Here is a 10209-nt window from a genome sequence, read left to right as displayed (position 1 = left end):
CGAGGTGGCGGCGGCTGTGAGTGCTGGTAGTGAGATCAGGAGGACTGACCGCCAGTGCCGGAGAAAGGTCAACAACCTACACTGGGCAGCATGAGTGAGTAGACACCAGCTGACGGTGCCGGCTCATCTTGAATGGTAACGTCCCCAGCCTTCCAAGAGATCATCTCGGAGGAGAGCTCCAAGGAAGCCACCATAATAGTCACCACAGCTGTCACCCCCACTCTCCTCCAACACAGATACATGCACCTCGGTGGGACATGTTAATGGTCAGGCTTTGGGGGCACAATCTGGTGAACACCACAATGCTGCTGATGCTCATCAGGTGGAAGCAGGTCCACCCAGGTGAAACAACAGTCAGAGTTCTCTGGATTCCAGGACCTAGCTGGGTCGCAGCCTGATGCTGAACCTCTGGTACAGGGTTACCCGGAGCTGATGGAGACGTTAGGCTGCGGCCAGGTCATTCAGAGGGCGATGTCAGCGACACTCCAGTAGGTCCACAGCCGATTGGAAGAGACCCAGAGTCTACGTGCGCAGGAGATTGCACCAGCAATGAGTGGCACCGAGGCCAACACTGCAGGATGGTGACCGCAGTGAAGAGTCTGGTGCACAACGTTGGCACCATTAGTGAAGGTGTCCATAGCTTTGTGCAGTCGTTGACGGCCATGGCTGAGGGTCTCGGCAGAATGTCCGCCTCACTGGGGAGATGTCACCAAATACCAGGCCGGCCTTGATGAAGTTCTGCGGGACATGTCCCGCTCTCAGAAGGGAACGATCAAGGCATTGCGGAGCTTGTCCCAGTCACAGGTGGACATTGCCGAGGTGCTGCAGAGCATGTCCCAGTCACTGTGGAGCATCGCCGAGGGTGTCAACATGAAACATGATGGTGCAGACCATGGGGAACCACCAGGGCTGGCAGAGCCAGTTGATGCAGGGGCAGCCGGGACCTGAACCAGCTGCCCCTCCGTCCAAAAGTGTACCCTAGGGCTTTATGGGTACCGAGCAGGAGGAGGGGGCGCTGGGTGGCTACCTGGACCCATGAGTAGCAACGCAATGTGCCTCTCATCAGGCTGTGCCTACAGGCTGAACCATAAAGCTTAAACTGCTGATTGAAAACATGCCAGTTTTCGTCCACATACTTGAAGCTGGTCGGGTGCCTTTAAACCTTCCATCTCGAGTGTCACCGTCGTTTATTGTGTTGAGTCGCCATTAGCCATAGTTTACCAGGTCTGTTGAAGAATCTTGCCTTTTTTTCATTCTTCTGCCGGTTTTCCTTTGTTTTTCTGCTGTTACCTTTAAATTTTCAATACACCTGGTACCATGTTGTGTTCTGTTGTCTTGTCGTTGCAATGATGCACGAACTGCTGGTGACTTAACTAAAATGATGCTGCCGGTTTGAAGGGGCAGGGAATCGCAAACTGGCAGATGGAATTTAACCATGAAAAATGTGAGGTGATGCACTTTGGAAGGAGTAATTTGACAAGGAAATATTCAATGAATGGCCTGACACTGGGAAGTTCTGAGGAACAAAGGGACCTTGGCATGTTTGTCCATAGATCTCTGAAGGCGGAAGGGCAGATTAATAGGGTCGTGAAGAAGGCATATGGGCACTTGCCTTTATCAATCGAGGCATAGATTACAAAAGCAGGGAGGTCATGATGGAGCTGTACAGAACTTTGGTGAATCCACAGCTGGAGTATTGTGTGCAATTCTGCTCCCCAGATTTTGGAAGAATGTGATTGTTCTGGAGGGGGTGGAGAGGAGATTCACTAGGATGTTGCATGGTATGATACATTTTCATTATGAAGAAAGGTTGGATAGGCTTGGGTTATTTTTGTTGGAGCAGAGAAGACTGAGGGGGTGACCTGATCGAGATGTACAAGATTATGAGGGGCATGGACAGGGTGGATAGGGAGCAGCTGTTCGCTTAGTTGAAGGGTCAGTCACGATGAGACACAAGTTCAAAGTGAGGGGCAGGAGGTTTAGGGGGATGTGAAGAAAAATGTTTTACCCAGAGGCTGGTGATGGTCTGAAATGCCCTCCCTGGGAGGGTGGTAGAAGCGGATTGCCTCGCATGCTTTAAAAAGTACCTGGATGAGCACTTGGCACATCATAACATTCAAAGCTATGGGCCAAGTGCTGACAAATGGGATTAGGTGGGACGTCAGGTGTTTTTTCACATGTTAGCGCAGACCCGATGGCCGAAGGGCCTCTTCTGCACCGTGTGATTCTGTGATCCATTGGTTGTGGAATCGCTTAGCTCTGTCTATTACTTGCTGCTTGGGCTGTTTGGCTTGCAAGTAGCCCTGTGTTGTAGCTTCACCAGGTTGACACCTAATTTTTACATATGCCTGATGTATCTTCCTGCACTTTTCATTGAACCAGGGTTGATCCCCTGGCTTTATGGTGATGGTAGAGTGGGGGATTTGTCGGGCCATGAGGTTACAGATTATGGTTGAGTACAATTCTACTGTTGATGGCCCACAGCGTCTCATGAATGACTAGTCTTGAAATGCTAGATTTGTCTGAAGTTTATCCCATTTAGCACGGTGGCAGAGTCACACAACACAATGGAGGGTATCCTGAATGTGAAGAAGGGACTTTGTCGCCACAGGACTGTGCGGTGGTCACTCTTACCGATACTGTCATGGACAGATGCACATGCGGCAGGCAGGTTGGTGAGGATGAGGTCAAGTAACATTTTCCCTCTCCACCTGCTGCAGTCCCAGTCTAGCAGCTACATCCTTTAGAACCCGGCCAGCTTGGTCTGTGGTGGTACTACCGAGCCACTCTTGCTGATGGACATTGAAGTCTCCCACACCCAGGGTACATTCTACGCCCTTGCCCCCATCAATGCTTCCTCCAAGCGATGCTCAACATGGAGGAGTATTGATTCATCAGCTGAGGGGGGATGTACGTGTTAACCAGCAGGCGGCTTCCTTGCTCATGTTTGACCTGGTGCCATGAGATTTCATTAGGTCCAGGGCTGATGTTGAGGACTCCCAGGGCAACTCCCTCCCAATTGTACACCACTGTGCCGCCACCTCTGCTGGGTATGTCCTGCTGATGAGACAAATCATCCCCAGGAATGGTGGTGGTGTCTGGAACATTATCTTTAAGGGATGGTTTTGTGAGTATGACTATGTCAGACTGTTTTTTGGCTGGCACAAGCTCCCAGACGTTAGTATGGAGGACTTTGCAGGATCAACAGGGCTGGGTTTGCCATTGACATTTCCAGTGCCTAGGTCAATGCCGGGTGGTCCATCCGGTTTCATTCCATTGTGTTTTCTTTGTAGTCTTGGCTCCAACTGATTGACTTGCTAGACCATTTCAGAAGGCATTTAAGAATCAATCATATTGCTGTGGATCTGGAGTCACATGTAGGCCAGATAAGGACGGAAGGTTTCCGTCCTGTAGCGCATTAGTGAACCAGTATATATACCCTGAGCAAAAAGCAGCGTTAACTCTCAACAAGAAAATTGAGATTTCAAATTTAGAACCGGTAGTATATTTTAATAATCTAGACAATGATAATCCTGAATGATTTAAAAAAATAAATTTAGAGTACCCAATTCATTTTTTCCAATTAAGGGGCAATTTAGCAAGGCAATCCACCTACCCTGCACATCTTTTGGGTTGTGGGGGGGAAACCCACGCAAACACGGGGAGAATGTGCAAGCTGCACACGGCCGGTGACACAGAGTCGGGATCGAAACTGGGACCTCGGCGCCGTAAGGCAGCAGTGCTAACCATTGCGCCACCGTGCTGCCCCTATCCAGAATGATTTATAAATGCTACATAGTGTTGGCAGAAGAAACTAAAAGGTTATTATTCAGACTTTGTGCTTTTCTGAGGCAGCTTCACCCACCACACATCATGGAAATTTGTTTACTATAAAGCTTAACTTTGCAACCTTTCATTTAAACCATACACCACACATGACTAAATTCTTGAAATGTAATTCTAGTGGGGAGCCTTGCTCACCGACAGCATGAGGTTGCAAAATGACCTATTAATTGTACAGTCAAGTAAGACTAAAAAACAGAGCAGTATCCTATCAAGGGTTCAATAAAATAATTCGAGACAGTGGGTGTGCTGTGAAATGCACTTAAACATAAAATGAAAGGAGAAGCTTTATTAGACATAATGCTAATGCAATCCAGCCCATATGCTGGGAATATTGCATTCCCTAAAGTTTTACTTCTATCACTGGTACTCTGTGAATATTGAAAACTGGACGTTGAAGAGAACAACTAGGAAAAGTCATATTATGTAGAAAATTTAGAAAAGAAAATTGTTAAATGTTGTGCTTAGTCTCACGTAAGTGTTATTGTTTGCATTGGACATGCTGTTTAGGACTGGGTGCCACATTGTTCCCTGCTCCTGCTGCTTGTCCTTATTCTCTTCTTTTCGCATCTGCTTCAGACATCAATGAATTCCATTACTCAACAAGTGAACCTGCTGTGGAGAAGAATGGCTGAGGATATATCCATGGGCAAGTAGAGTTTGAATGTCTGACAATGTTGGTGCCTTGGACTGAAATTTAAATTGGATAAATGCTAAACTAATCTTTTTTATTGTGATATTTCAGCAAAACCTGTTATTCCAGTTTAAACCCAAAACTCAGGAAAGCTCTTCAGAATTTTTCTCAGGTCGTATTGGCTAATATAATAATTGGAAATGTGAAAATGGTGTGTGGGAGTTTGTGATGAAGATACTGTTACTAAGAGCTCACTATTGCAATTAAGAACTTGACAACTTGAGCAAAGATGGCAAGCCAGAGTCACTGGATGCAAAGATTCCATTCCTAGCAATACCACTGCTAAACATAACTGAAAAGATCAATTTTGTGGAAATAAAAGGGTCGTCATGGTAATGTTTGTATAACATCCCAAAAGACACAATGATACATTGGAATCACATTATTGTGTTTAAAAACACAACCCCTAATAACTTGTTTTGATGTCATCTGCTCAGAGGCACAATTAAACTGTTCCATTGCTATAAGCAGGGAGGATTTCTGTGTTTTTCCAAGCTTAGACTTTTAAAAAATAAATTTAGAGTACCCAATTCATTTTTTTCCAATTAAGGGGCAATTTAGTGTGGTCAATTCACCTACCCTGCACATCTTTGGGTTGTGGGGGCGAAACCCACGCAAACACGGGGAGAATGTGCAAACTCCACATGGACAGTGACCCAGAGCCGTATCGAACCTGGGACCTCGGCGCCGTGAGGCAGCTGTGCTAACCACTGCAGCACCGTGCTGCACTCCAAGCTTATATTTGATGATGGATCATTCTTAATGTTGCCTGTTGTATACTAGTTAATAGTTGTATCTTGGCTAAGCCAAGTAGCCATTCAAAATGAAAAGATGTCTTGTTTTTGAGCTACAGTTATCCAATACTTTAGAACAAAACTAAAAATTCTTGGGTTTGGAGAGTGTGAAGTTGATCTGCAATGGAAATGAAAAGGCTCCAAGGAACTCCGCAGGAACTGTAGCTACTTGATGTTCCCCTGATCACAACCACTGCCATTTTGACAGAACCTTTTGTCATGCGAGAGTGCCTTAAATAACTGGATGTTTAAGCAATGTACCTTTAAGAAAACAGTGATGTCATAGAGTTGGTAGGGCTCAGCTCAGGTCAGCCATTTTGCAGTTTTGTTTTGCAGTTTTGTTTTGCAGTTAGTTTAAAAGGTGCCTGGCTGGTTTTGCTGAGAGCAGTTTAAATGTAGAAAGCCAGTTTGAGACAGCAGCTTCAGAAGTTCTGGTTTGCTGTGAACTGCTTAGAAGGGAGAAAGCCAGGTTTGAGAAAGCAGCGTGGGTGGGTCAGTGAGTTTCCAGAGAGCTGCATGAAGAAAGCAAGGTGCTGGAGCTGAGGTCACCCAAGCTAATATGTCTCTGCCATTCTACAGAAAATATATATATCCTTTAACCTGATGTGATACTGTTTAAAGGTGTTAAGTCTCTTGGAAGTTTAAAGGAACATTTTAAGGAAGTATTTACTGTTGCAATATTTTCTGAATTATCTTTGAAGTAAGGGGTGTTAAGAGATCCAATGTGTATTTAAGATGTTAAGTTGAGTTCATGGAATAAACAGTGTTTTGTGTTTAAAAACCCACGTGTCCATAATTGTAATCCCACACCTAGGGAAAAAGCTGCGTGCTCGGAAAAGCAATAAATCCATTAAAGGGAGAGGTTGGTTGAACTCCATGATACATTTTGGGGTTCTGAAAACGCCTCGCCCCATAACAATTGGGGGCTCAAGGGGGATAAAAGTCTATCTATTGGATTGGCTTTTGTGAACTTAAAGACAGTGAAGGATTGGTGCTTTTCCGGTGTGGTATTTTTGTTTAAGTGGGGAGAATGTTGTGAACAATGACTCTTTCAGAGGCTCAGATGTTTTTGGGGGTGGAGAATGTCACACGTAGTACTTTACGGACAGAAGCTAAAAGCAGACTGTTAGATTTGGCAAGAACATTGCAGTTAACATTACCTGACAAAATGCGAAAAGATGAGGTAATTATGGCGGTGGTTAAGCATTTAAAGTTGCCTGAGATAGAGTTTGACTCATTGGAAATGGCAAAAATTCAGTTGCAAATTAAACAAATGGAACATCAGAAAGAATTAAGGCGGCTGGAATACGAGAGTGAGTGAGAGGAAAAAGAAAGAGAAAGAGAGAGAGAGGAAAAAGAAAAGGAGAGAGAAGAAAGGAGAAAAGAAAGAATAGTCCTAGCAGAACAAAAAGAAAAAGAAAGGGAGATACAGATCATGGAAAAAGATAAAGAGAGGGAATTTGAACTTCAGAAAATGGCCATGGAACATGACAATCAGTTAAAAGTGGCAGACGTAAAGGGGAACGTACAGTTGGATGATAGTGATGAGGATAGTGAGAAAGAACGTCATAGTCGAAGGCTTGGTGGGAATTTATTTAACTATGTCCAAGCATTGCCAAGGTTTGATGAGAAGGAAGTGGAAGCCTTTTTCATTTCATTTGAGAAGATAGCTAAACAAATGAAATGGCCACAGGACATGTGGGTGTTACTGATTCAAACAAAGCTGGTAGGTAGAGCTAGGGAAGTGTTTGCATCACTACCGGAGGAGGTATCTGGAACGTATGAGGATGTGAAGAAGTCCATCTTAAGTGCATATGAGCTAGTGCCTGAAGCTGACAGACAAAGGTTTAGAAATTTTAGGAACGAATTTGGTCAAATATACATGGAGTTTGAAAGGCTCAAACAGAGTAATTTTGATAAGTGGATAAGGGCTTTGAAAATAGACAAAACGTATGAAGCTTTCAGAGAAATTATACTTTTGGAGGAGTTTAAAAATTCAATTCCTGATGTAGTGAGAACTCATGTGGAAGAACAGAGGGTTAAAACTGCGAGATTAGCAGCGGAAATGGCAGATGATTATGAATTAGTTCATAAATCACAGATTGGTTTCCGACATCAGTTTCAGCCGGTGAGGGATAGAAACTGGGGACATGAGAACTACTCAAGTGGTAAAGGTAAAGGTGATCTGATGGGAGACAATAAAGAGAGTGTACCTCAGATTAGAAAAGAAATCCAGGAGGGTGGAAAAGAAATGAAAAGTTGCAGATGTTTTCACTGTAATAAACTAGGCCATGTAAAGTCACAGTGTTGGTGTTTGAAGAAAAGCACTGGGAAGGCTGATGTGGTAAAACAGGAATACAGTTTATCTTGGGTAATGATATAGCTAGATCGCAAGTGGGAGTGATGCCTACTGTGGTTGATAAGCCATTGGAAAATCAGTCAACTGAAATGTTGAAGGACCAATATCCTGGGATTTTTCCGGATTGTATAGTGACAAGGTCACAAAGTCACAGGTTAAGACAAGAGGAGAAATCAAAGAGTGAAGATGAAGTTGAAGTGCAATTATCAGAAACGATTTTTGATCAGATGGTTGAAAAATAACAAGAACAGGGGGAGGATGAGGCGTTTATTTTTAGTTCAGGAAAATTGGTGGAGTTGCAACAGAAAGATGTAAAAATAAAACAGATATATCAGAAAGCATATACGGAAGAGGAATCTGAGAGTATACCAGAGTGTTATTACCGTAAAAATGATGTCTTGATGAGAAAATGGAGATCTGTACATATGCAGGCAGATGAAAAGTGGGCAGAAGTTCACCAAGTAGTATTGCCAGTAGGGTATAGAAAGGAGGTGATGCGAGTTGCACATGAGGTACCAATGGGAGGTCATTTGGGAATAAGGAAAACTCAAGCTAAAATCCAGAAACATTTTTATTGGTCTGGACTACATAAAGATGTAGTTAAATTTTGTCAATCATGTCACACATGTCAAGTGATAGGGAAACCTCAAGCAGTGATAAAACCAGCACCCTTAATACCCATTCCAGCATTTGAGGAACCTTTTACAAGGGTCCTAATCGATTGGGTAGGACCGCTTCCTAAAACAAAAAGTGGGAATCAATATCTTTTGACTGTAATGGATGTGTCTACTAGGTTTCCAGAGGCCATTCCAGTATGTAATATTACAGCTAAAAGGATTGTGGAGGAGTTACTTAAATTCTTTACTAGATATGGACTACCCACAGAAATTCAATCGGATCAAGGAACAAACTTTACTTCAAAGTTATTCAAAGAAGTTATGGATAGCTTAGGAATAAAACAATTTAAATCAACTGTGTACCATCCAGAATCGCAGGGAGCGTTAGAAAGGTGGCATCAGACATTAAAGACAATGTTGAGGGCGTATTGTCAAGATTATCTAGAGGATTGGGATAAAGGAATCCCATTCGTATTGTTTGCAATTAGGGATGCACCTAATGAGTCTACCAAATTTAGTCCTTTTGAACTAACTTTTGGTCATGAGGTAAGAGGACCACTTAAATTGATTAAGGAAAAATTGGTGGGTGAGAAATCGGAAATTACACTGTTGGATTACGTGTCAAATTTTAGGGAACGATTAAATAGAGCAGGTGAATTGGCTAGACAACATTTGAAAGTTGCACAAAATGTGATGAAACGGGTAGCGGACAAGAAATCCAAAGTTCGTAGTTTTGCCAGTGGGGATAAAGTTTTAGTGTTGTTACCAGTGGTAGGAGAGCCTTTAAAAGCTAGGTTTTGTGGACCGTATCAGATTGAAAGGAAATTAAGTGAGGTGAATTATGTGGTAAAAACACCAGATAGAAGGAAGACTCACCGAGTGTGTCATGTGAATATGCGTAAAAGGTACTTTGAAAGGGAAGGAGCGAAAAAGGAGGTTTTAATGATTCTAACTCAAAGTGATGAACCAAATCCAGATAACTGTGAATTTGACATACCTCAAATTAAATTGGAAAATGAGGATGCTCTTAAAAATTGGGATGAATTGTTAAGTTACCTTCCAGAGGAAAAACAAACTGACCTGAAAGAGTTATTGATATCACATGGGCAAGTTTGTAAAGATAAATTGGGAAGTACTAAAATGGCTATACATGATGTAGATGTGGGAAATGCTGTTCCTATCAAACAACATCCATATAGACTTAACCCTTTAAAATTGGCACAGGTTAACAAAGAGATTGAGAGTATGCTGCAAAATGACATAATTGAAGTGGGTTGCAGCCAATGGAGCTCACCCATAGTGATGGTACCTAAACCAGACGGTACCCAGCGGTTGTGTGTGGACTATCGAAAGGTGAATGCAGTTACAAGAACGGACTCTTATCCTGTCCCACCATTGAAGGATTGCATGGAGAAAGTGGGACAATCTGCTTTTATTTACAACTTCCAGACATGGAAAGAACATTTAAAACATCGTATGGAGTTCTTTGATCATCTTCAGGCGGCGGGTTTGGTGATGAACCTAGTCAAAAGTGAATTTGGAGAAGCCCGAATCACTTTCCTTGCGGAGTTTCCGTTATCCTCAAGACAAAGGGAAATAATGTGATTTCTTAGCATGAGTGGATTTGATCGAACAGCTGTACAAGGGTTTTGTGGCGTGTTTACTCCACTGATGGACTTGCTAAAGAAACCTAACAAAATTCAATGGACAGCGAACTTTCAACGGGCATTTGACTGCCAGAAAGCTGTGGTAACCAATGCTTCTGTATTGGAGAATTGCAAGGGACTCTGTGGTCAGATTGAACTAAAGTATCTGATTCTAAAGAGAAATGCCGAGGAGTAGAGGAATGGATGGATCGTGCAGAGACTTTGTTCAAAGAAACTGTCAATCGAGAAGGATTTC

The sequence above is a fragment of the Scyliorhinus torazame genome, chromosome 8 (genome assembly GCF_047496885.1).
Source record: "Scyliorhinus torazame isolate Kashiwa2021f chromosome 8, sScyTor2.1, whole genome shotgun sequence".
In the NCBI taxonomy this organism is placed as follows: Eukaryota; Metazoa; Chordata; class Chondrichthyes; order Carcharhiniformes; family Scyliorhinidae; genus Scyliorhinus; species Scyliorhinus torazame.
The sequence above is the reverse complement of the archived record's forward strand: the minus strand, read 5'-3'. Positions refer to the sequence as shown.